The sequence below is a fragment of the Bubalus kerabau genome, chromosome 1 (genome assembly GCF_029407905.1).
Source record: "Bubalus kerabau isolate K-KA32 ecotype Philippines breed swamp buffalo chromosome 1, PCC_UOA_SB_1v2, whole genome shotgun sequence".
Lineage (NCBI taxonomy): Eukaryota > Metazoa > Chordata > Mammalia > Artiodactyla > Bovidae > Bubalus > Bubalus kerabau.
The window spans coordinates 224177133-224202319 of NC_073624.1; the positions used below are offsets into that span (position 1 = coordinate 224177133).

Consider the following 25187-nt stretch of genomic DNA (forward strand, 5'->3'; position numbering starts at 1 on the left):
GGGGGACACATGTACACCCATGGCTGATTCATGTCAGTGTATGGCAAAAACCACCGCAATATTATATTAAATAATAAAGTAATTAGCCTCCAATTAAAATAAATTAATTAATTTTAAAAATTGAGTTCTTCAGTTTCACTTGCCATATTCACATGCTCAATAGTTGCAAATGACAAGTGGCTACTATCTTGGAAAGTGAAGCTTTAGCAGCCTCTGTTTAAAGGAACCGTGTGAACCCTGAGATTCTGTATCTTTTCATCCCCGACCGGAAGCATGGAACCTTTGTTTCTGGCAGAACATTGTTTTTTAATCATTGTAGAGTAGTGTCTTCCTGATTTGGATACATGCTTTGCAGGTACCCACTTGAATGGGTCTCCAGTTTCATAACGAAAGCCATATCAACCATTAAATAAAAGATAGTGATGTCAATTGTGAAAGTTAACTTTGCTGGTGTTGTTCTTGTAGGCACAAGTGGAGATGAAGATTGTGATCTTTGTCACTTTTCTTCAGTCCCAGGAGAAATACTGACTCTTTTTTTAAATTCATTATCTTAAGATATTGAAGTCTACATTGTGAGGGCTTGATTCCATCAAGGTCAACTCTGTTTTCCAGCCGAGTTTTATAGGAGTCTTATCTATGAGAGCTTTCTCCCTAAGCCTGGAAAAGAAAGATGAAAGCAAAGAGATGTGTGAAGCTTGCATGTCAGTCCTCCTCACAATTCTTTATTCTTTTCCCCATCCACCTCTTTTAATTTTTATTGTAAAAATCCAAGAGTTTAGTGATAATGGCTTTAGGTTCTATCTTAGTCCCATCCCCAAAGGACTGCTGCATTATTTGCACTTTAAATGGAATCCATTGTTCTAGTTGGGTTTTTTTGTTTGTTTGTTTTACACGTTTTTGATCTTCCATAAACAGGACAGATAATGAACATAAAAGAAACCCAGCTTACCTAGGAAGATAAGGCAAAATTGCCCAGGTGTTTGAATTGTGCTGACTGGTTTTATCTGGTTGTGATAAATCATTTCCTGTCCAGGCAGTCAATCCTAGGGAAGGGGAGGGAGACAAGGGAGTATTAAAACAACCCTAATGAGTACTCATCATTTAATCTCTGCAGTATTTGCTTTGCATCCAGGAAGCTATAGTATTTGTTAGACAAAAGTCTTCAAGGATTAAAACAGAAGTGTAATATTTTCTGCTTAGGCAAAAACAAATTTAAATAAATGAGCAGGAGGAGATGATCTGTTGTAAAGAATATAATCTTCAATTAGTGTAGGTTGCTTTTGTACAGAAGCATTTGCATTCCTGGTTACCTGATGCAAAACAGGTGTCGTATTATAACCACATCTCAGTAATGGGGAGGAAATGAATCATTTTTGCTTTTGATGTTTCTCTTGGATGTTCCAAATTCAAAAGTCAAGATGAATTGTTCAAACCTCTCTTTTTGGTAGAGACTGTGGCCATCTATCTCTTAAGCTGTTGCTCCTGAACCTCACTCCATTAGAAACAGTTCAGGATTTCACTCTGGAGAAGTGTGATATATAAAAGCCTCACACATTTTTTCCCCACTCAATCTGTCTTGCTTGAATAATTACTATTTACATGAATACCTTCTCCATCCCAGGGATCACAAACTATTTAGGTAACATGAGAGATGCTTAACCAATGAGGTAGTTTGTAAGAAGTTTCACTCAAATCACAAAGACAAATGGCTGTTTCATGGAATCAGAAGGACGAGACTGAGTCTTATACCCTATTTGTGCTACTTACCAGCTTTGTGAGCCAAGGTGTACAGCTGAGTCAGGCTTTCCTGTGAAAAATGGGAACAAACTTACCTACCTTAGTAGGTTGTTGTATGGCTCAAATAAGATGATGACTACAGGGGAACATTTAGTAAACTATAAAGTATTGTAAAAAGAAGTTGATACATATATAAACTGTATACCTCAGAATCCCTCTCTTTTCCAAAGATAAAAGTTATTGTGATTAAAAAAAAATGAGTTACTGAGATGGGCAAGAAACCAATCTCTCCCTAAAGGGACCTCAGTCTTTTCCTCTCTCTCCAAATGAAAATAGAAGTACATCACTGTCTCTTCTGATGAAAGAATAAAGCTGTCCAATAAGCAATAAATAAATGATTGCCAGGAAATATACACAATAGCCTCACTAAAGTCCAGCTCAATTTCTATCCCATGAAAGTACACAAGCACACCCAGATGATGGAAAAAATGTTCTCAGTGTATGCTAGGAGGGATCATTTTGTGTGGATGATAATCTTGTTTTTATGCATAAAGCTTAGTCTACTGATTGAGTGATTTTAATAACAATCCATTCAATGTAACAATCCATTATTCCTCTGGGTTGATAAAAGTCTTAGCTTCCTATTTCTTTGAAGGTTCTAGTGCCTCTCTCAAGTGAAGGGAGGAAAAATAATTTTCCTTTTATCTTTTGAGGTTCTTGGCTCAGAACCCTCTGTAATAAAAGATAGATTAACTTGAGGAAAAGAAACAAAACTATCATAATATGTACATGGGAGATACCCAGGAAAACTGAGTAACTCCTGAAATGGCCCAACCCATCATCTATAATACCATCTTCAGCTAAAGATAAAAGAAGATGAGGGTAGGGAGTGTGGGAAACCAATTAAAGGCAAAACCTGAATATTCTTTGGGAGCACCGATGCTGAAGCTGAAGTCCCAATACATTGGCCACCTGATGCAAAGAGCCAACTTGATGAAAAAGACCCTGATGCTGGGAAGGATTGAGGGCAGGAGGAGAAGGGGGTGACTGAGGATGTGATGGTTGGATGGCATCACTGACTCAGTAGAGATGAATTTGAGCAGACTCCAGGAAATAGTGAAGGACAGGGAAGCCTGGCATGCTGCAGTCCATGGGGTTGCAAAGAGTTGGACACAACTGAGCAACTGAATAGCAACAACAATCAGGCAAAGCATAACATACAGTGGTAAGATTTTATGCAGATTTAAGTCCTTGCTTTCTCCATCGATAAGAATTTCAAGAGATTTGATAATCCTCTTCCTGATAAAGAGAGAGAAACACCCTTATAAATAGAGATTTCCTTTATAAATGTAAATGTATCTTTGAAAATGTTAACATCTAAGTTTTTAGAGCTTTTTCTATACCTGTTGTTTTTTGAAGATAATCAGCCTAAAATAATCATTTCACCAAACAGATATATTTGGGAGGAGGGCAAATTCTGCTTCCCTTCCTAAGGGTGTGGCTTCTCTGTCATAGCTAATAGAGGATAAAGTCCTTGATCTTCAGTAAATTTGCTGAGTTGAGTTCTTTGTTTCCATGGTTATATTTACAGCAGGAGCTGTGGAGTCAGTCAACTGGGTCAAACCCTCACTCTGTCACTTATTTCTTATTTGACATTGTGCACACAGTTCCTTAAACCCTTGATATCTCAGTTTCCTCATCTATAAAATGGAAATGATGATAGTATGTACTTTATGGAGTTGCTAAGAACGTTAAATGAAATTACAAATATAAAGTGCTTAGCAAAATACCTGGCTATGGTAAGCCCTCAGTAAATATTAGCTTTTATTATTGTTATTGTTGTTACAGAAGTGAGAGATTATTATTACTTAGTTTTTACATTGAGAATTATAGCATAATAATCTCTCTTTCTTATCAAATTACAGACAGGTATTTTGAGATTCTCTTTTGAAATTATGCCTAAGGAAATGGCTTTCATGCTCTTCAAAAACACTTAAATGTCGATTCTTATTTTAAAGGGCACAAAACCCACCATAAGAGTTTAAATAACTTATTATTTTGAACATCCTTATTCTTTCTTTGTATCCCCAGTTTTATCACAGACCCGATACTTACCATAGTAATTTTTATATCAAAAGGTCATTGTCAGGGACTTCTCGGGGGGCCCAATGTATAAGGCTCTGCTTTTCCAATGCAGGGAGCCGGGGTTTGACCCTTGATTGGGGATTTAAGGTCCCACATACTACAGCTAAGCCCATGCACTGCGACTACAGAACCCACTTGCTCTAGAGCCTACATAGCACAACTAGAGAGCCTGTGTGCCACAGGGAAGACCCAGTGCAGCTGAAATTTAAAAAAAAAAAAAAAAGTCATTTTCAATGTATAGATTCTAGAAAAAGGAAAATGGCATAGATCTTGGCAATGACTCTGTTACAGGATTGACAGCATTAGACAATAACACTTTTACCTAGGTCCTCCTGCATGCCAAGCACTGTTAGATGCTGAAGATACATAAAACCCTGGAACATGAAATGCTGATACTCTAGTGAAGACACAAATACAGATACAACTAATTACCAGATGATGAATAAATACTGTATCTAAGGCACACAAAAAAATGCAGAGGGAGAAATCAATTCTGCCTTTTGGATGAAATCAGGGATAGCTCCAAAGAAGAGGGAACATTTGAGTTGGGTCTTTTGAAATGAACAGTATTTGGGTTGGTGGATGGGGCTTCTGGAATGGGGAAGAAAGCTATTCAGGCAGAAGGAACAGCATGTGCAAAGTCATGAAACTTTGAAGGGAATTATATGAAATTGGAAGGTAGTCTGGTATGTCTAGAATAAAGCACAGTAAAGATCATGTAATTAATTATACTTAGCTAAAAATCATGGACATAGCTCTCTCATAGTGGTGTAGAGGTAATATAAAATATGAACAACTCATATTTCATGAAACAGAGCTGAAGAGTATGAAAGACACCATCTTAGAGAAGCTTGTTTGTAAGATAGTACTATAGTAGGGAAATTTAGAAAATCCATTAGGATGAATAGTTTGAAAAGCACATGACTTTTTTGGTATGTGTGTGAGGAAGAAAGGGAAGTTAAATACAGATGCTGTTAGCTGCTAGAAGGCATCACGGGATAAGCAATGGTTTGGGAGGAAGAAGAATTGTTCTGCTACTAACTGGGTGTTGACCTGGGAAAGTTGCTTAACCCTGTGGGCCTCAGTTTCCTCATTTGTAAGGTAAGGACTTTAGGTGATCTTAAAAGTCTCAAAATTTAAGGATTTATCAAATTGACAATGGCTATCTCACTACTTAACTATGTTTTAATGGCTTGCCTGTTCCCCACTGAAAAATGCCCCATGATTAGTAGATCAGGTGGCTAGATATCAATAACTAGCCCTAGATAGATGGAAATACTGTTGAATCTCTGCTTTGATTTTCCACTTTCAGTGTTCCTTCTCATCAATCCAAGGTCCTTGGGTGTTTTGGGCCCCTGCCCCAGATATTTCTTCTGCTATGGAAGTCTGCCTGCTTGACTTTGTCAGTCACATGCCTCTAATGGGTCTTAATTGGGGTGGACATAAAACACTAAAATAAGGTCTAACCAAGTTGGTGTGGCTCTGGTTTCTCATCCCATTCAAGAAGGTCATTATGTAGATCCTACTCCACGAGGCTGCTTTCCTTGCTATCATCATTGTGATGTGGCTTATTGACAGAGTACAAAATTTCAATTGAGCAGATGGTGCCAGGATTTAGACGTATGCTTATCGGATAAAGATGGTCCAAACAGTGAACTTATCTGTTGGTTATTTTTATTTAGAGCAGGTTAAACATAAATGACTTCATAGAATTTTTCTTTTGTGACTTTTGTTTTACTAGCGATTACAAATGTTTTCTCTTATTCTTTATCCTTTTCTAGACAAAGTCTTTGATGTTGATTGATACATATTTTCCCTCAATGTTGACCCAGGTTGTCTCCCCTAATCCTGTTCTATTTGTTTCCTAGTTTTTCTGGAACAGGAAAAAACAACAACAAACAAGCCATGCTGTTAATTAGTCTGGAAGAGAAAGCTCTGTGGTTGTCAAGAGTTCTTAATCATGAGCCCTCATCCCCCTCCACCCCCAGGGACAGTTGTAAGTAGCAGACAAGAACTTAGCATATAGGGTCTGGAAGAGCCCATGCTTGCTTTAGAGGTGAAAAACAAAACAGAGCATCAGAGAACTGAGTGATTTATCTGAGGTCACATTGAAGTGTTTGAAAGCATCAGGCCATAAATGTGTCTTCAAATTCTTGTTTGGTGTTCTTTTCAGACACCAAAGTGCCTCTTGGAACCAGTCTGGTTGCTTAGCATCAGATACTGTTACTAGCAACTGGCATTTTTCCCACATGGGGAAATTGATACCATCACTATGGAGAACACATTCTCTGCCAACTTTCTGAAAAACCACAAGTTCTGCACATGTTTTGTGGTTCTGATTCTGAAGGTGGAGACTGTGCAACCAGATGGCTATGGACTGAAAAAAGATGTTGCAAGGAAGGAAGCAGGAGCAATAATATTGGTTAAGAGTATAGGGTAATGAGAGAAGTAGGTAGTAAGATGCTACAGCTGAGAAGGACTCAGGAAGGCAAATATTTCACATGGATTTCCATGGTCTTCTTGAAAATTTTCAGGGGGTGACTTCCCAGTGTCCCCTGGGAGTCTGTTTCAGTAATCCTCCACCCCAGAGTCAATGAACTTCTCTTCCTTTCATTTAGGAGCTTTGGTTCCCTTTAGTTTGGTAACTTTAAGTCAGAGGTTGTCACTTCTGTCCTTTTCTTTGGAGGAAGTTAGACTTGCCTAAGGAATGTGACATAGTCAGAATGGAAACTTGTGCAGGTGAACAGCTTTATTTGGAAAGTGGAACAATAAGCAGACTTCGTTTCATGCTTCTTCACAATCATCTAGTCCTGTTGACTGATCTCAGTGATAGGCTTTGCTCCTTTCTCAGGAGAGTAGTGTTTTAATCTCCCAACAGCCTTGCTGTCTGCTGAGAAGAATTGTGTTATAAGGTGCTAAGATCTGGAAAAAGATGATATAATTTGCATTCACCCAAAACAATTAATTTGTCCCTTTTACCCATTCTTCCTCACCATTTTTTTATTTTGTCCCCATTCATCTATTCCATAAGTGTTTATTGAGTGCCTTTTGGTGGGGGGCCTAGGTACTAGGCATATAACTAGGGCAGGGCAAATGCTTGCCTGCAAGGAGATTATGGTCCAGAGGTGGATTCAGATAAGCAGGTAGACTTCCCTGGTGGCACAGAGGGTAAAGTGTCTGCCTGCAATGCGGGAGACCCAGGTTCAATCCCTGGGTCAGGAAGATCCCCTGGAGAAGGAAATGGCAACCCACTCCAGTATTCTTGCCTGGAGAACCCCATGGACAGAGGAGCCTGGTGGGCTACAGTCCATGGGGTGGCAAAGAGTCGGACACAACTGAGCAACTTCACTTTCTTTCACTTTCCTTATGATAAGAGCAAGCATGTGGGGCTGAGGAGGAGTACACAGGGCAGAGAGAACCCATGGGGGATACTCGATAAGTGCTTGTTGAATGAAACAAGAGTCTTAAATTGTGGCTTACTGATTGTGTAATTTTTGGCTGAGCCTCGGTTGCCTTATCTGCAAACTGGGGATGATAACACTTTCTAGAAGGCCTCTAAGAGTTTTTATGAGAATCAATTAAAAGAATGCACTTAAAAGCACTTAGAAACCATGATGCTGTATAAGGGAACTGTTAAAAGCAATGACAGTGCTCTTTCTGATCTTGTGTTTGGTCATAGTATCCGAATGTGGAAGTTATTAAGAATTTGGGGTGAATTTCCTAAGAAAGATTTCTGCCAAAGGAATGTGTCTGTGGAAGCCCCTGAGAGATTTTAAAGTGTCTTCTTTACAAGACAAAAATGCATGACAGACCCCAGAGACAGTAATGAAAAATCTAATTTAGTTTGCATTTAGAGTAAAGATAATTCTGAAAGACATTTATTTCTTCTTAGAAGAGGTTTTAAGGATATGTTTACTTTGGAAGGAAAGTTATGACCAACCTAGATAGCATATTCAAAAGCAGAGACATTACTTGGCCAACAAAGGTCCATCTAGGCAAGGCTATGGTTTTTCCAGTGGTCATGTATGGATGTGAGAGTTGGACTGTGAAGAAGGCTGAGCACCGAAGAATTGATGCTTTTGAACTGTGGTGTTGGAGAAGACTCTTGAGAGTCCCATGGACTGCAAGGAGATCCAACCAGTCCATTCTGAAGGAGATCAGCCCTGGGATTTCTTTGGAAGGAATGATGCTAAAGCTGAAATTCCAGTACTTTGGGCACCTCATGCAAAGAGTTGACTTATTGGAAAAGACTCTGATGCTGGGAGGGATTGAGGGCAGGAGGAGAAGGGGACGACAGAGGATGAGATGGCTGGATGGCATCACTGACTCGATGGATGTGAGTCTGAGTGAACTCCGGGAGTTGGTGATGGACAGGGAGGCCTGGCGTGCTGCGATTCATGGGGTCGCAAAGAGTCAGACACAACTGAGCGACTGAACTGAACTGAACTGAAGAACTTTAAGTTGGGGTCCTCGACCCCTGGGTCATGGACTGCTGCCAGTCCCTGGCCTCTTAGGAAGCAGACCTCACAGCAGGGGGTAAGTAGCCATGAGCTAGTGAAGCCTCATCTGCCACTCCCCAAAGCTTCCACTACCACATGAACCATCCTGCCCCATCCATGGAAAAATTGTCTTCCATAAAACCAGTCTTGGATGCCAAAAACGTTGGTGACCACTGCTTTATGTATAGTAACCTTCACAACAACCCTGTGAAGTTGGTACTATTTATACCCCACTATTACATGTGAGAAAATTGAGTTTCAGAGACATTAGGTAATGTGACATAGCTAATCAGTGGTCAAATGAAGGTTTAAACTAAGATATAGCTGATCTTAAAGTCCATGTTATTAACCATCATATTATGCCATCTTCTGACTCTGTGCATCAGAATTATTCAAATGAATAATTCATATTTACCAAGGAACTAGTCAGCAGTTTTGAAACTTCCCAAGTATCTCTTGAGATTAAAATCTCTTTCCTTCATCACAATGTATGATTTAAAATTTTTTTTTAAAACATCACAGTATATGATTTTTTCTTTTTTTATAATAGTTACTTTTTAAATTTTTGAGATAATTTAAGTCTGAAAGAAAAGTTGAGAAATAATACAATACCCTGTCTCCCTTCATTCAGCCTCTCCTTACATTAGCATTTTATACAACTTTAAAACATTTACCCAAACTAAGACATTAACAGTATAATATTATTAGCAAAACTACAGACCTTATTTGGATTTAACCATTCTTTCCCCAAAATATCCTTTTTCTTTCAGAGGATCCTATCCAGAGTCCTATGCTGCATTTAGTAGTCATGTCTCTATGGTATCTTCCAATCTGTAATAGTACCTTGCTACTGCTGCTGCTAAGTCGCTTCAGTCGTGTCCAACTGTGTGCGACCCCATAGATGGCAGCCAACCAGGCTCCCTTGTCCCTGGGATTCTCCAGGCGAGAACACTGGAGTGGGTTGCCATTCCTTCTCCAATGCATGAAACTAAAAAATGAAAGTAAAGTCACTCAATCATGTCTGACTCTTAGCGACTCCATGGACTGCAGCCCACCAGGCTCCTCCATCCATGGGAGTTTCCAGGCAAGAGTACTGGAGTGGGGTGCCACTGCCTTCTCCAGTGATAGTAACTTAGTCTTTCCTTAACTTTTAGGACCTTGACACTTTTGAGAGTATTGGTCAGTTACTTTGATTCATGCCTCTCAATGTCTGATGATAATTTGACTGAGATTACACATTATTGAGAAGGATTCCAGAGAGTTTAAGTGTCCTTCTCAGAGCCATTCATATCCAGGGATAGTGCTGCTGCTTAGTCACTTCAGCCATGTCTGACTCTGTGCAACCCTATGGACTGCAGCCTGCCAGGCTCCTCTGTCCACAGCATGCTCTAGGCAAGAGTACTAGAATCGGTTGTCATGCCCTCCTCCAGGGGATCTTCCCAACCCAGGGGTTGAACCTGGGTGTTCTGCATTGCAGGCAGATTTACTGAAGAGCCACCAGGGAAGCCCGTATCAAAAGGTACTTGATGAAAATACATGGGTTAAAAATGTCCCTCAGTGCTATCAGATTGTTTAGGTTATTGAGGAGATAAAGGAAGAAATATATCTTTGAGGATCAAGATTGTAGAGAGAAATATCAATAACCTCAGATATGCAGGTGACACCACCCTTATGACAGAAAGTGAAGAGGAACTAAAGAGCCTCTTGATGAAAGTGAAAGAGGAGAGTGAAAAAGCTGGCTTAAAACTCAGCATTCAAAAGAACTAAGATCATGGCCTCTGGTCTCATCAGTCATGGCAAATAGATGGGGAAACAATGGAAACAGTGACAGACTTTATTTTCTTGGACTCCAGAATCACTGAAGATGGTGACTACAGCCATGAAATTAAAAGGTGCTTGCTCCTTGGAAGAAAAACTATAACCAACCTAGACAGCATATTAAAAAGCAAAGACATTATTTTGTCAACAATCTAGTCAAAGCTATGGTTTTTCCAGTAGTCATGTATGGCTGTGAGAGTTGAACCATAAAGAAAGCTGAGTGCTGAAGAATGGATATTTTTGAACTGTGGTGTTAGAGAAGATTCTTGAGAGTCCCTTGGACTGCAAGGAAATCAAACCAGTCAATCCTAAAGGAAATCAGTCCTGAATATTCATTGGACAGACTGATGATGAAGCTGAAGCTCCAACTTTGGCCACCTGATGCAAAGAACTGACTCATTGAAAAGATCCTGATGCTGAGAATGATTGAAGGCAGGAGGAGAAGGATATGACAGAGGCTGAGATAGTTGGATGGCATCACCAACCCAATGGACGTGAGTTTGAGTAAACTCTGGGAGTTGGTGAAGGACCGGGAGGCCTGGTGTGCTGCAGTCCATGGGTCATAAAGAGTCAGAGACGACTGAGGGACTGAGCTGAATTGACTGATATCTCTGAGGAGAACCGCTGGATTGGTGTGCACAGAGGCTGGCAGTGGGAGGTGATGAGCTCTCATCCTTGTATCCTACTCTTCACACTTTGAAATTACTACAGTGTAGAATGGGACAGATTCTCCTCTCAAGTTATGTATGGTGCCTACATCCTCTTTTTAACTCTGAAATTCACTGTGAATGGTCTTAAATTTTTGTCTGAACCTAATTTCCTGCTTTGATAGCCCGGGGGTAGTCAGAGTAGAAAGAAGGGAACTAAATGAGTAAAAAACATTCCAAATAATGCAATTCCTCTCTGACCTTACTCATGCTCTCTAAATGCTCTTCAGGAGCATTAAAGGGTGAGGTTGAAAACTCAGTGTATGATTTTCATTATGGTTGATTTGGTGACTTTTTATTGAAGGACTCATGTCTGAGAATAACAGGCTATTACAGCAAAATCACTCTTCTTACAAGGGACTTTGAGTTATTTTATATAATGTAGATTGGAAATTGCAATTAGATCAATTAAATACGTAGTATATTTTTATACTAATCCCTTCCTTAATCAATAACTTTGGTAGGTATTTTAATTTTTTTCGAGGAGGCAGATGAGGCTCATGTGTGAATAAAAATGAAAGGATTGTGAGTATAAAGAGTTTATTGCTAGTGCTCCCCTGCTGAATACAGTGATTTTCTGGTTACCTGATCTGAAATGAATCATAAGTCAGTGGCATAAGAGAGTACAATACAATAATTCAGGGCACCATGTTTTGCCTACGAAGCATAAATATTTGAACATTTGCATTACCGTCTCTGAATGAGTGGATTAAGTAGCTATGAAATATTAACTCATGTTCTTTTGGGTATGATTGAAATATTACATTCAATCTTTACCCCCTCCAGGGGGGAAAAACACACAATCCCTGTGTTCTATGAAATGTGAAAGGAATTTCATTTCAGTGTCTTGCTTCATTTAACTGTATCATGTCGATGATGCAACCTGGTAACCAAGTTGCAGTTGAGAATTTAAGGTTCCCATTCTGTTCTTTAGAGGAATAGTACATGAGTACACCATGCTTTAGGGGCTTCTCAGATGGCGCTAGTGGTAAAGGATCTACCTGCCAAAGCAGGAGACCTGAGAGACGCAGGTTTGATCCCTGGGTCAGGAAGATTCCCTGGAAGAGGGCACGGCAACCCACTCCAGTATTCTTGCCTATAGAATCCCATGGACAGAGGAGTCTGGCAGGCTACAGTCCATAGGGTTGCAGAGAGTCAGTCATGACTGAAGTGATTTAGCACATATGCACAGCATACTTTACCCACTTTTTCTAAAACTTGTTTGTAAGTTGAAATTTACAAATTCAGAAGCAGAGCTGGCAATCAAAAGAACTTGTGGGTTTTTTTTTTTTTTGGAAAGGAAGGTGGCTTTTGAAATATGTTAGACTTCTTATGAATATTAATAGATATTAAAGCAAGATCCCTTACTTCAACTTCCAAAACCAGGAAATCCTTATTTATCTAAAGACCATGTACTGGTATTCTAGTTTATAGATAGGAGTTTATGATACTATAAAAAATATACAGTTCCTCGGTTCAGTTCAGTTCAGTTGCTCAGTCGTGTCCTACTCTTTGCGACCCCATGAACTGCAGCATGCCAGGCCTCCCTGTCCATCACCAACTGCCAGAGTCTACCCAAACCCATGTCCGTTGAGTCGGTGATGCCATCCAACCATCTCATCCTCTGTTGTCCCCTTTTCCTCCTGCCCTAAATCTTTCCCAGCATCAGGGCCTTTTCAAATGAGTCAGCTCTTCTCATCAGGTGGCCAAAGTATTGGCATTTCAGCTTCAACATCAGTCTTTCCAATGAACACCCAGGACTGAGCTCCTTTAGGATGGACTGGTTGGATCTCCTTGAAGTCCATGGGACTCTCAAGAGTCTTCTCTAACACGACAGTTCAAAAGATCCATTCTTTGGCGCTCAGCCTTCTTCACAGTCCAACTCTCACATCCATACATGACCACTGGAAAAACCATAGCCTTGACTAGATGGACCTTTGTTGGCCAAGTAATGTCTCTGCTTTTGAATATGCTATCTAGGTTTGTCAAAACTTTCCTTCCAAGGATTAAGCATCTTTTAATTTTATGGCTGCAATCACCATCTGCAGTGATTTTGGAGCCCAGAAAAATAAAGTCTGACACTGTTTCCCCATTTATTTCCCATGAAGTGATGGGACCGGATGCCATGATATTAGTTTTCTGAATGTTGAGCTTGAGGCCAACTTTTTCACTCTCCTCTTTCACTTTCATCAAGAGGCTCTTTAGTTCTTTTTCACTTTCTGCCATAAGGGTGGTGTCATCTGCATATCTGAGGTGATTGATATTTCTCCCAGCAATCTTGATTCCAGCTTGTGCTTCCTCCAGCCCAGCGTTTCTCATGATGTACCCTGCATATAAGTTAAAACAGGGTAACAATATACAGCCTTGATGTACTACTCCCTTTCCTATTTGGAACCAGTCTGTTGTTTCATGTCCAGTTCTAACTGTTGCTTCCTGACCTGCATACAGGTTTCTCAAGAGGCAGATCAGGTGGTCTGGTATTCCCATCTCTTTCAGAATTTTCCATAGTTTATTGTGATCCACACAGTCAAAGGCTATGGAATAGTCAATAAAGCAGAAATAGATGTTTTTCTGGAACTCTTGCTTTTTTGATGATCCAGTGAATGTTGGTAATTTGATCTCTGGTTCCTCTGCCTTTTCTAAAACCAGCTTGAACATCTGGAAGTTCATGGTTCACTTATTGCTAAAGCCTGGCTTGGAGAATTTTGAGCATTGCTTTATTAGCGTGTGAGATGAGTGCTATTGTGCGAAAGCTTGAGCATTCTTTGGCATTGCCTTTCTTTGGGATTGGAATGAAAACTGACCTTTTCCAGTCCTGTGGCCACTGCTGAGTTTTCCAAATTTGCTGGCATATTGAGCGCAGCACTTTCACAGCATCGTCTTTTTAAGATTTGAGATAGCTCAACTGGAATTCCATCACCTCCACTGGCTTTGTTTTTAGTGATACTTCCTAAGGCAGACTTGACTTCACATTCCAGGATGTCTGGCTCTAGGTGAGTGTGACTGATCACACCATCGTGATTATCTTGGTCATGAAGATCTTTTTTGTACAGTTCTTCTGTGTATTCTTGCCACCTCTTCTTAATATCTTCTGCTTCTGTTAGGTCCATACCATTTCTGTCCTTTATTGAGCCCATCTTTGCATGAAATGTTCCCTTGGTATGTGTAATTTTCTTGAATAGATCTCTAGTCTTTCCCATTCTATTGTTTTCCTCTATTTCTTTGCATTGATTGCTGAGGAAGGCTTTCTTATCTCTCCTTGCTGTTCTTTGGAACTCTGCATTCAAATGGGTATATCTTTCCTTTTCTTCTTTGCTTTTCACTTCTGTTCTTTTCTCAGCTATTTGTAAGGCCTCCTCGGACAGCCATTTTACTTTTTTGGATTTCTTTTTCTTGGGGATGGTCTTGATTCCTGTCTCCTGTATAGTGTCACTGACCTCCATCCGTAGTTCATCAGGCACTCTGTATATCAGATCTAGTCCCTTAAATCTATTTCTCACTTCCACTGTATATTCATAAGGGATTTGATTTAGGTCATACCTGAATGGTCTAGTGTTTTCCCCCACTTCCTTCAATTTAAGTCTGAATTTGGCAATAAGGAATTCATGATCTGAGCCACAGGTAGTTCCCAGTCTTGTTTTTGCTCACTGTATAAAGCTTCTCTATCTTTGGCTGCAAAGAATATAATCAATCTGATTTTAGTGTTGACCATCTGGTGATGTCCATGTGTAGAGTCTTCCCTTGTGTTGTTGGAAGAGAGTGTTTACTATGACCAATGTGTTCTCTTGGCAGAAGTCTATTAGCCTTTGCCCTGCTTCATTCTGTACTCCAAGGCCAAATTTGCCTGTTACTCCAGGTGTTTCTTGACGCTTACTTTTGCATTCCAGTCCCCTATAATGAAAAGGACATCTTTTTCAGGTGTTAGTTCTAGAAGGTCCTGTAGGTCTTCATAGAACCATACAACTTCAGCTTCTTCAGTGTTACTCGTCGGGGCTTACACTTGGATTATAGTTCTTAGCAGGTATCTTGTGTAGAAAGTAATGAGCATTTAACCACAATACAATTTTATTATAATTATCATTATTATTATTGAATAAATACAAACCATAGGAAATTATATAGTTCCCACATCTCAGAACACGCTTGCCAACTTCCCAACTAATGTGCCACTCTTGTCACATCTTTTTAATTCTACATGGATCTTAAATCTCACCAGACATTATAGTAATTTTATACAGTCAATATTTATTAATAAACCAATGGTGGTAGTGGTTTAGTTGCTAAGTCATGTCCGACTCTTTGCGAGCTCAGGAACTGTAGCCAGCCAGGGTCCTCTGTCTGTAGGATTCTCTGGGCAAGAACACTGGAATGGTTAGCCATTCCCCTCTCTAGGGGTCATCCTGACCCAGAGATCAAGCCTAGGTCTCCTGCATTGCAGACAGATTCTTTACCAACTTAGCTACCAGGGAAGCCCTGATAAACCAATATTGACACATTATCATTAACTGAAGTTCATAATTTATTCAGATTCCTTTAGTTTTTACCTAATGTCTTTTTTCTGTTCTAGGATTCCATCCAAGATACCATGTTATATATAGTTTTCTTATTTTCTGAGATTCATCTTGGCTGATGTTTTTGTAATAATTAGACTGGGGTTGTGGGCTTTGGGGAGGAAAACCACAGAGGTAAAATGCTATTTTTATCATGTCATATCACAGGTTCATACTATCTTGTTGACATCACTTTTACTGTTGACCTTAATCCTTTGAATTAGTGGTTGTCAAGTTTCTTTACTATAAGTTTAATCTCTCTCTTTCTCTTTTTTAATCTTTCTACACTATAGTCCTTGGAGAGAAGTCCTATGCCCACTCACACTTAAGGAGTGGAGTTATATTACTCCTCAAGGGAACAATATCTACTTAAATTATTTGGAATTCTTCCGCATGAGGGCTTTTTCTCTTTTTTCCCGTTTATTTCTTTATTCAGTTATTTATTTATGTTGTGGATATTTACTTTTATTTTGAGTTATAATGCAACTTTGTATTAAAATGTTATTTTGTTACTCAAGTTGTTTTGACTTTGGTCCTTTGGAACTCTTTCAGTGACTCCCATATTCCTTTGATATAAGTCCATCTTTGTCAGTATTTTGTTTTTGTGGTTTTTTTTGGAGCACTTCATTATTTCTGTTACTATAAGATCCTCCAAGTTTATTCTGAATATTTCCTACCCTAGTCCTGGGATCAACCATTTCCCTGAGAAGCCCTGGTTTCTTTTATTGAATAATGGTATTAGAAATCAAAATCAGGTTGCTGGTGAACTCATTGCTTCTGAAGTGACATTGCTTCTAGTTTCTCTTATCTGACATAGCAAGGGCATAAATGTATGTTTACCAATCATGTAAATGTGTGTGTGTGTATTCAGTTTCTCAATCATGTCTGATTCTTTGTGACCCAATGGACTGTAGCCTGTCAGGCTCCTCTGTCCATGGAATTTTCCAAGCAAGAATACTGCAGTGGGTTGCCATTTCCTCTTCCAGGGGATCTTCCCAACCCAGGGATGGAACACGCATCTCCTGCTTCTCCTGCATTGCGGGCAGATTCTTTACCACTGAGCCACACCAGGGAAGCCCAGCCATGTATATATACATAGGTATATCTATCTACCTACCTACCTACTTACCTACCTGTCTATCTACCTATTATACAAGGAGATCCAACCAGTCCATTCTAAAGGAGATCAGTCCTGGGTGTTCTTTGGAAGGAATGATGCTAAGGCTGAAACTCCAGTACTTTGGCCACCTCATGCGAAAAGTTGACTCATTAGAAAAGACTCTGATGCTGGGAGGGATTGGGGGCAGGAGGAGAAAGGGACGACAGAGGATGAGATGGCTGGATGGCATCACCGACTCGATGGATGTGAGTTTGAGTGAACTCTGGGAGTTGGTGATGGACAGGGAGGCCTGGCGTGCTGCGATTCATGGGGTCGCAAAGAGTCGGACACGACTGAGTGACTGAACTGAACCTATTATACAGATAGTACAACTATCTGCATCTGTATTAAGCTATATAGGAGTTCTCACTTCCTCCCCTTGTTTTTCTGTAAACACCCCCACCCCGCAACAGGGAGAAACTTGTTCCTGCTTTTTGCTATCCATTTACCTAGTTGTTCAATCCAATGTGCATGTATAGCAATTTCAGAGTTGGTAACCTGTACCCTGTGGGGCACAACTTTACCAACCAAAAGACAGTGCTTACGTACAATTTCTTCTGCATTTAGTTTTATGGACTCCATATATTTCCAGCATTACTTAGGTCAGCAACTTTTCCCTGCATCCTCTTCAGCGAGATTATTTCATACATTTGCTATATCATCAGATTGATTTGGTTCCCACCTCTCCTTTAATGCATTTATTTTTCACATGTTTATTCTGGATGTTTTCTTTTGACCTATGTTCTAGTTTACTAACTTGCTCTTCAACTGAATTTACTGTACTATTAAAAACCTTCATTGGGTTCTTAATTTTGATTATTATAATTTTCAATTACATGATTTTCCATTGATTCTTTTTAATAGTTTCCAGTCCCCTGTCAAAATTCCTAATTATGTCTATCAATTCTTTGAACATATAGTCTGTATCTCATAACTTTATTACTTGGATCTCATGTGAGTTTATTTATATTGTCTGTTTTTTTCCTCTTGGTTTGTTATCATTTTTTTCTTATTTCTTCTTCTGCCTGGTTGATTTTTTTTTTTTTTATTAATTCCTGCTTAATTTCAGTACTGTGCTGAATACTGGGAATTTCAGAGCAAATATGCATATTAATACAATCTTTGTCCCTGAGGCACTTACAACCTCTTAAGGGAGATACAAATTAATTAAAGAATCAAACCAATCAGTGTAAAGTCATAACTGTGATAGATACTTTCACAGAGAGGACTGTGTTTCTATAGGAATGTAAAATAAGAGGATAGAAGATTTGATCTCATCATAGAGGTTAGGGAAAACATCCTCAAGAAGTGACAGTTTCTATGAGACTTAAGTATAGGAGTTGGTGAGATACATGGAGGAAATAAGAGTATTCCAGGCCAAAGGACTACCATCTGCAAAATTTCTGAGGTGATAGGGAGAATCACATGTTCAAAGACCTTAAATCCAGATGGTCTAGAAGGCAAAGGCAAGGAGGAAGTGGACCATCATATGGGGTTGAGAGACATGCAAGGTTCAGACCTTGCAGTGCTTTGTGGCAATGTTGAGGATTCTGGTCTTCATGCCAAGGACAGTGAGGGGGCCATTGAAGTGTTCAGAGAAATGATGTGATGATGAGGATGGTGTATCCCAGAGATCAAACGATGTTTGGGCAGACAGATGGCCCTCATTGGGCTTCATATCAGTTAGTTGGGATTTCCCAGGTGGCGCTAGTGGTAAAGAACTTGCCTGCCAAAGCAAGAGACGTAAAAGACACAAGTTCAGTTCCTGGGTAAGGAAGATCCCCTGGAGGAGGGCATGGACACCCATTCCTGTATTCTTGCCTGGAGAATCCCATGGACAGAGGAGACTGGTGGGTTACAGTCCATGGGGTCAGAAAGAGTTGGACACGACTGAAGCTACTTAGCATGTTAATTGGTCTTATCAAACATTCTGACCATGCAAATCCGATTAAGTTGCCCTCCTAATTAAAACTATCCAGTGGCTTCTCACTGCCTTTAGGCTAAAATCTAAATTGCTTTTACACTGATGTATAGAACAGTCTTTTGGACTCTGTGGGAGAGGGAGAGGGTGGCATGATTTGGGAGAATGGCATTGAAACATGTAAAATATCATGTATGAAACGAGTCGCCAGTTCAGGTTCGATGCACGATACTGGATGCTTGGGGCTGGTGCACTGGGACGACCCAGAGGGATGGAATGGGGAGGGAGGAGGGAGGAGGGTTCAGGATGGGGAACACATGTATACCTGTGGCGGATTCATTTTGATATTTGGCAAAACTAACACAATTATGTAAAGTTTAAAAATAAAATAAAATTAAAAAAAAAATAAAAAATAAAACTGAATCTCCAAGACCCATCCTATATGTGTTGCCTGACCAACCTACCTCATGATACCCTCCTCTTCACTCATTATGTTCCTTCTGTAGGGGATTTATTTCTATCTCTTGAATTTGCCAAAATTACTTCATTTTTAGGGACTTGCAGTTGCTATTCTCTTTTTTCTGGAGTTTTCTTTCCACTTTTTCTTTTATACTAGAGACTCGGTGATTTTTCCAATTGTCAACCATGTGTTATTGCCTCGAGAAGTTCTTTTGTAATCATTATCATTTTGTTTATAATACTTCTCATCCTCTGAAAGTATTCTTGTATTTATTTACACATTCACTATTGTCATCCCAACCCCTACCCTACAAGGTATCTTATCTGATTAGTTTGTCACTATATTCCCAGCACCTAATACAACATCTGGCACATATTATGCAGTCAAGTGAGAAGAAAAGGAGGAGGTAGGGAGAAAAAAACCAAATCTCTCTTTTAATCAAATAAAAAACGTTTATTACATATTATCTTCACAGTATGGCTACAGTTTTTCCCCCGTTGATTAATATATATCATGTAATAGACCCTACAAATGGTAAAGTATTTCTTGTGGGTTTTTGTACTAAGAATACAAATTCAATAAGTCAGGCCATATCTATTGTACATATGAAAATAAGGCTCGTAGGGACTAGATAACTTTCTGGAGTTTACTCTGCTTTAAATGACAGTCTGACCTGACCTTGAATCCTTGTCTCTTGACTTTGAGTCTGCTGTTCTTCCCATGCTAGTTCTCTATAATACCATAGGGACTGATATTGTCATAAGAAGGAGAATATAACCGAATGGGTCAGATAAAATTAGAAGTGGTTTTAAATTTTGCTGACTCGAGTCTTTGCCCATTTTTAGAATCACACTCAAATTTATTAATATCTTCTGGCTCTGGTATGTTTAAATAACTTTCTTTAATTTACATTCCTATTTCTTAGACTGACCACTGGCAGTGTAACTGAGGATACACCCAATCTCACTTCAAACCTACTCCTTAAAAAATTTTAAACTGATTATACAGTCTCTGGGGCTTTAGAATCTCTGAGAAGCCTGAATTAACAATGGGTTCCAATATGTTTACAAACTACAGTGCTTTTCACAGCATTCAGAGAAAGTGAGGGAGTTGTGAGCCATTTCCCCCTGGGGATGTTTCTGGCATAGCCTTCTTTCTACTAAACTATTTACTTCTTGGAACTAAGGTTAGATTTACATCTAGGGGATAGTTCTGGCACAGCTGTACAGAAGAGGAGTGCATGGGCTCTTTCTGCAATAATCTACTGCCATGTCAGTCTAGCCATGACAAGAGTGATGCACATTTAGCAGAGGCGGTGCTTCAAAGGGCAGGGAAAGTGCACTCCTCTCAGGGATTCTGTATCACTGAAGTCACACAATTGACATTTTGCTCTGAAATTCTCTGCCTTTACTCTCTTCACTTTTTTACTTTGCCTCTAGTTTGCTTTTCTTACTTCATTGTACTTGGAACTGTGTGTGTATTGGAGGGTAGGGCAGAGATGCAAAATCTTGCTTTAGTTCTAAGAAGTATAGGTTTAGTAGGAAGATATAGGGGGCCTCCCAGGTGGCTCGGTGGTGAAGAATCTGTCTGCCAATGTAGGAGACTCAGGAGATGTGGGTTTTATCCCTGGGTCAGGAAGATCCCCTGGAGAAGGAAATGGCAACCCACTTCAGTATCCTTGCCTAAGAAATCTCATGGACAGAGAAGCCTGGCAGGCTACAGTCCATAGGGTCACAAAGAGTCAGATACAAATGAGTGACTGAACATGCATGCAGGAAGATATAGAACTTAGGTTTAAACAACTATAATGGAAATTAAAATTTGGGATAGATGTAGCCTAGAATGTATGGTTGAAAACTTGCTTCTTAGAGTTAGGCTGACTTGGAGTTCAGTTTGAGACTCTATTATTGGGTTGTCCAAAAAGTTTGTTCAGGTTTTTCTGTACCATCTTAGGAAAAAAAAAACACAAAACTTCTTGGCCAATGCAATACTTATAAGTTAGGTTGTTGTAGACAAAATACTTAGCCTTCCTAAGATTTGATTTTCTCATCTGGAAAATTGGGGTAACAATAACTATATGTGTCATTTCACACAATTTCATTCATGATACATTTATGTAAATGGACTAATACAGTTCTTGGCATGTAGTAACTGCTTGATAAATGTTAGCCTTTATCATTATTATATATCTGTATATAAATTTTAAATTGGTTTCAATTCCTTCTGCTCTTAGTGCATGACTGCATTTTGCATTAAGGAAATACCATTAGTACAGCTGGAAAAGGGAAAAGTACAGGGTGTGTGGGGAAGTGGCCAGTCTCAGTTTGGTCAGATTCTGTGATCTGTATAGTGAAGTCTTGAAATATAAGTGATGAATCAATGAGGGTCACTTAAGGTGAAGCTTGAAGAGTGTTGAGTGACAAATCTATATTTAAATCAACGTGTATGGATAGGTAGTGAAGGACAGCATACTGTTTAAAAGGGAGTTCTGGAGTCAAAGTACTCAGGTTCACCCCCAGCTCCACTGTTCACTACTGCATGATGTTGGGCTAATTAATATATAATTTCTATCTGCCTCAGTTTCCTCATGTTTAAAAATATTACTAATATCAAAGGCTTCTTGTAAACATGGTGAGATATTACAAGTTCATTATTAGCTGAGAGCCTGGCAAAACACTAAATAAATGGTAGCTATTATTATTATTGTTAGTGTTATTTCGAGTGAACTAAGTAGTTGATTTGCAAGTAGCAGAAACAAAAGACAGCCCTTTTAGTGTTATGTTCTAACTAAAATGGGCATGGTGATAAATTTTGAGTAAGACAGCCATGGAAAGAGGCATTTTAAAACCTCTTTTCCAATCCCCAAAGTTTTGGGTTTTCTCCAATAGTTTCCTGACCATTTATGCAATTTCTATGCAGAGTAGCATGTGCATATGCAATTTACATATACCAACATGTCATTGGCAGCTTATAGTGTGTGAACTATCAATATAGTGTAGGTAGTAAATCTATTTCTGAAAGTTGTGTGTATATTAGCTATTGTAAGTTGAAAATTTTAAGGAAAAAGAAGTCTTTATTCAGAAAAATGCTGTCATTAATCTATTTTTAAAATATAAGAGACCAGTGCCCACCCCACTTATCATCTTTCTAAATCCAAGTATCCATATGCTGATTTATTTGGGTGGGCAAAGGCTGCATAAATACTTTCTAGTAAATAGCATTATGGAGAGAGCTACCAAAAGCCAAATCAGAGTTAATCTTGATTTTTTTCTTTTCTGTTTTCAGAAAATCTGCAAGTATTGCAACCTGCTATTATTAATTTTCAGTGTGTCAGTTTTCCTTAGGTGTCAACATTGGACAGGTGGCCTAATGCTTTCCGTGAAAATTTAAGTAGATGAATAATAAATAGGAATGTCACTTCCTTAGAAAAACTAAAAGAGCCAAGAATTTTCACCTTTGATTAGTACAGGCTAGGGTGATAATTGGCACCTGCAGTCTCACAGGTGAATTTTTTTCTCAGTGGGGTTCAACCAGATCACAAAGAATCATTCTACTGAGTTTCTTGGATTTCAGTGTGATTATGAGGCTCATGTCAGAAACCTTAATGGAACATTTTGCGGGAAAAGACATGCAAATAGATCATACTACAGTAGGCAAGTTTCAGGGCAAAGGCTGAGTGTCAGAGAAGTTTCATCCATCTGGAACTGTCTCTAACTCAGTGATTACAGCATGGAGACTGCAGCTGAAGGCAGGTTCTTTTTTTTCTCATCTCCTTCTATCTTGTTTTTCTCCTCCCCTTTGCTCTTCATCTTTTCCATCCTCACTAGGAGTTGATATCTCTACTATCAGGAACTCATTTGATCAATGACACAGGGAACTCAGTAGGTAATTTCTATGACCTGTTGTTTAAAGCCAGCCATGTCCAGAGCTATATCTAAGTCTCTTAATAGAGTAGATTTAATAGTATTGTAATTTAGATGTATCCATTTGGGAAGGGATCCCAGTTTCATCCAGGATACTGTATGCTTGAATATTCATGGTCATCTTGCTGTGTCTCGCACCAAACCCCTTTTCATTGTCGTCCTTATCCCCAAGCCAGCATATTTTCTTCTCCTACCTTGCCACTTACAATTATTACATATTTACATACTATGTGATTATATATTACAGAAAGATATCCTCTATATCACTTCTCTTCTAGTTATGGAATATTGGAAGCTGGGTATCAGTAAACATTTTTTATTATGATAATCCTCAAGTAGCTATAAAAATCTCGAGAGTAGTGTAATGCACCCATTTCAGGGACTAGGACACTTCATGTGTTTGTGTGTCCTCAGGAGCTCCAGAATTGTGACTGGCACAGAGCACGTACTGTATACAAGTTTCCTCATCAGGGTGATTGTATATTCATCAAATTTATTTCCTTTTTTAAAAATAGGGAAGAACTTTGTATAATTTCAGTACTTGGAACCCTTCTTCCCTTTTTTAGGTGTTCAAAAATGAACTTCTTGCCTCCATGTGGCTATAGAAAATAATAGAATCTTTGTGTGTGTGTGTGCTTTTTTTAAGAGGATCATGTGGTCATATTTTTGTAGTTTTTTCAAGACCTTATAGTTGATTGGAAAGAAATTTATAACAGGCTTTCTCCTATCCTAAAAAAAATTGTCCCTTATTATAAGTTGAGATGGTGGCTCTTTGAAGGTACTTAACCTTGAGAGAGTAAATGCTTTTAAAAGAGAAGAAAATATACATCTACTGGTACCAAATTAAATGCAAATGGAATCTGGAAGCTTGTTTTATACTTAGACCTTTAAAAATAGTTGTTTCATATAACAGTCCCTTTTTTAGTTTATCAGGGATTTAAAAAAGGATTGTTGTCAGATACGTTTTTACTAAATCACCATTGATCCCACCTGGGACTTTGAAAAGAAGCAGGCAGTTGATTGTGGGCATCTCTAGGGTAACAACCTGTTGTCTATGGATCTGTGTATCTAAGGCCTGAGTAGGTCTCTGGACAAAACCAATCTGGTTTGCAAATGCACATGTTAGCACTCAATACATTATCTGGAAAGTGCTTTCCTTAAGATAAAGTGGGCGTCTCAACCAGAACTCCTTCTTCCTTTTTGAATGTGTTGCTTCTTGCTCCATCTAATTTCTGACGTTGAAGGAAGAAACCAAATCACCTTTGACTCTGGAAAAAATGTAGTTCCTGGAGCTCAGAGTGAGTTCATTTCTAGAAGCACTTCATCTTGCTTCAGACAATTGAGGGACATATAAAATTGTCAACATTTAGCAAAGAGGACAGCCTCAATCAATTAAGTGCTCTCTTTGGCAACACATACAGTAAAACTTGAACTATATAGAGAAGGTTAGCATGGCCCCTGCACAAGGATGACATGCAAATTTGTGAAGGGTTCCATATTTTGGGGGCTTCCCTGGTAGCTCAGATGGTAAAAAATCTGTCTGCAATATAGGAGACCCAGGTTTGATCCCTAGGTTGGAAAGACCCTTGAGAAGGGAATGGCTACCCACCATAGTATTCTTGGCTGGAGAATTTCATGGACAGAGAAGCCTAGCAGGCTACAGTCCATGGGGTCATAAAGAGTCAGATATAACTGAGTACTAACTCTTTCACTTTTCAAACCAATCATAGAATTTTGAGTAAATAAAAACCTTTGAGAATGTCTGGCTCTCTTACAAATGATAAAGTGGAGATTTGGAGAAATTAAGTGGTTTAACTGAAGTCATACAGATAATTACTGGAAGAAATATATTTCTAGAAGTAGGTTCCTGGCTCACTTATAATCACCCAGGGAGATAATAATACTGTCGATGCCAGGCCTGTACTTCTTCCATCTTTTGCTTCCACAAATTGTACTGGGATGCTTTCAAACCTCCACTGGATAAAATGAGATTATGTTGCTATTGTCTGGGCTTGAATCCAGGCATATCACATCTAGATGCCCCCTTTTTCAAACTGTGTTCTTCACTGACCAAGAGTTACCTGTGAGGATAGGTACAGCATCATATGTACAGAAGAAAAAAGTGCAGTGGTGATTCTTTGAAAGGATACAAACATTATATTTTTCATTCTCTTCCTACTGTTTGGAATCGAAAGACAAAGAAAGTCTTTGATTACTCTAAGTGCTGTAGTCTTGATCAAAACAGTTGACTTCTATGGACCTCTTTTA

The 25187-nt window shown here is 39.1% G+C and overlaps 1 protein-coding gene and 1 non-coding gene across 5 annotated transcripts in view; both read left to right on the forward strand.

Annotated features, from left to right (window-relative positions):
• The window catches only part of KCTD16 (potassium channel tetramerization domain containing 16), a 311458-nt gene that overhangs the window by 28862 nt on the left and 257409 nt on the right, over nt 1-25187 (forward strand). The window lies entirely within an intron of this gene.
• Nucleotides 24316-24422, forward strand: LOC129642503 (U6 spliceosomal RNA). Its single transcript, XR_008709772.1, has one exon. It is a non-coding gene; the product is annotated as a U6 spliceosomal RNA (small nuclear RNA).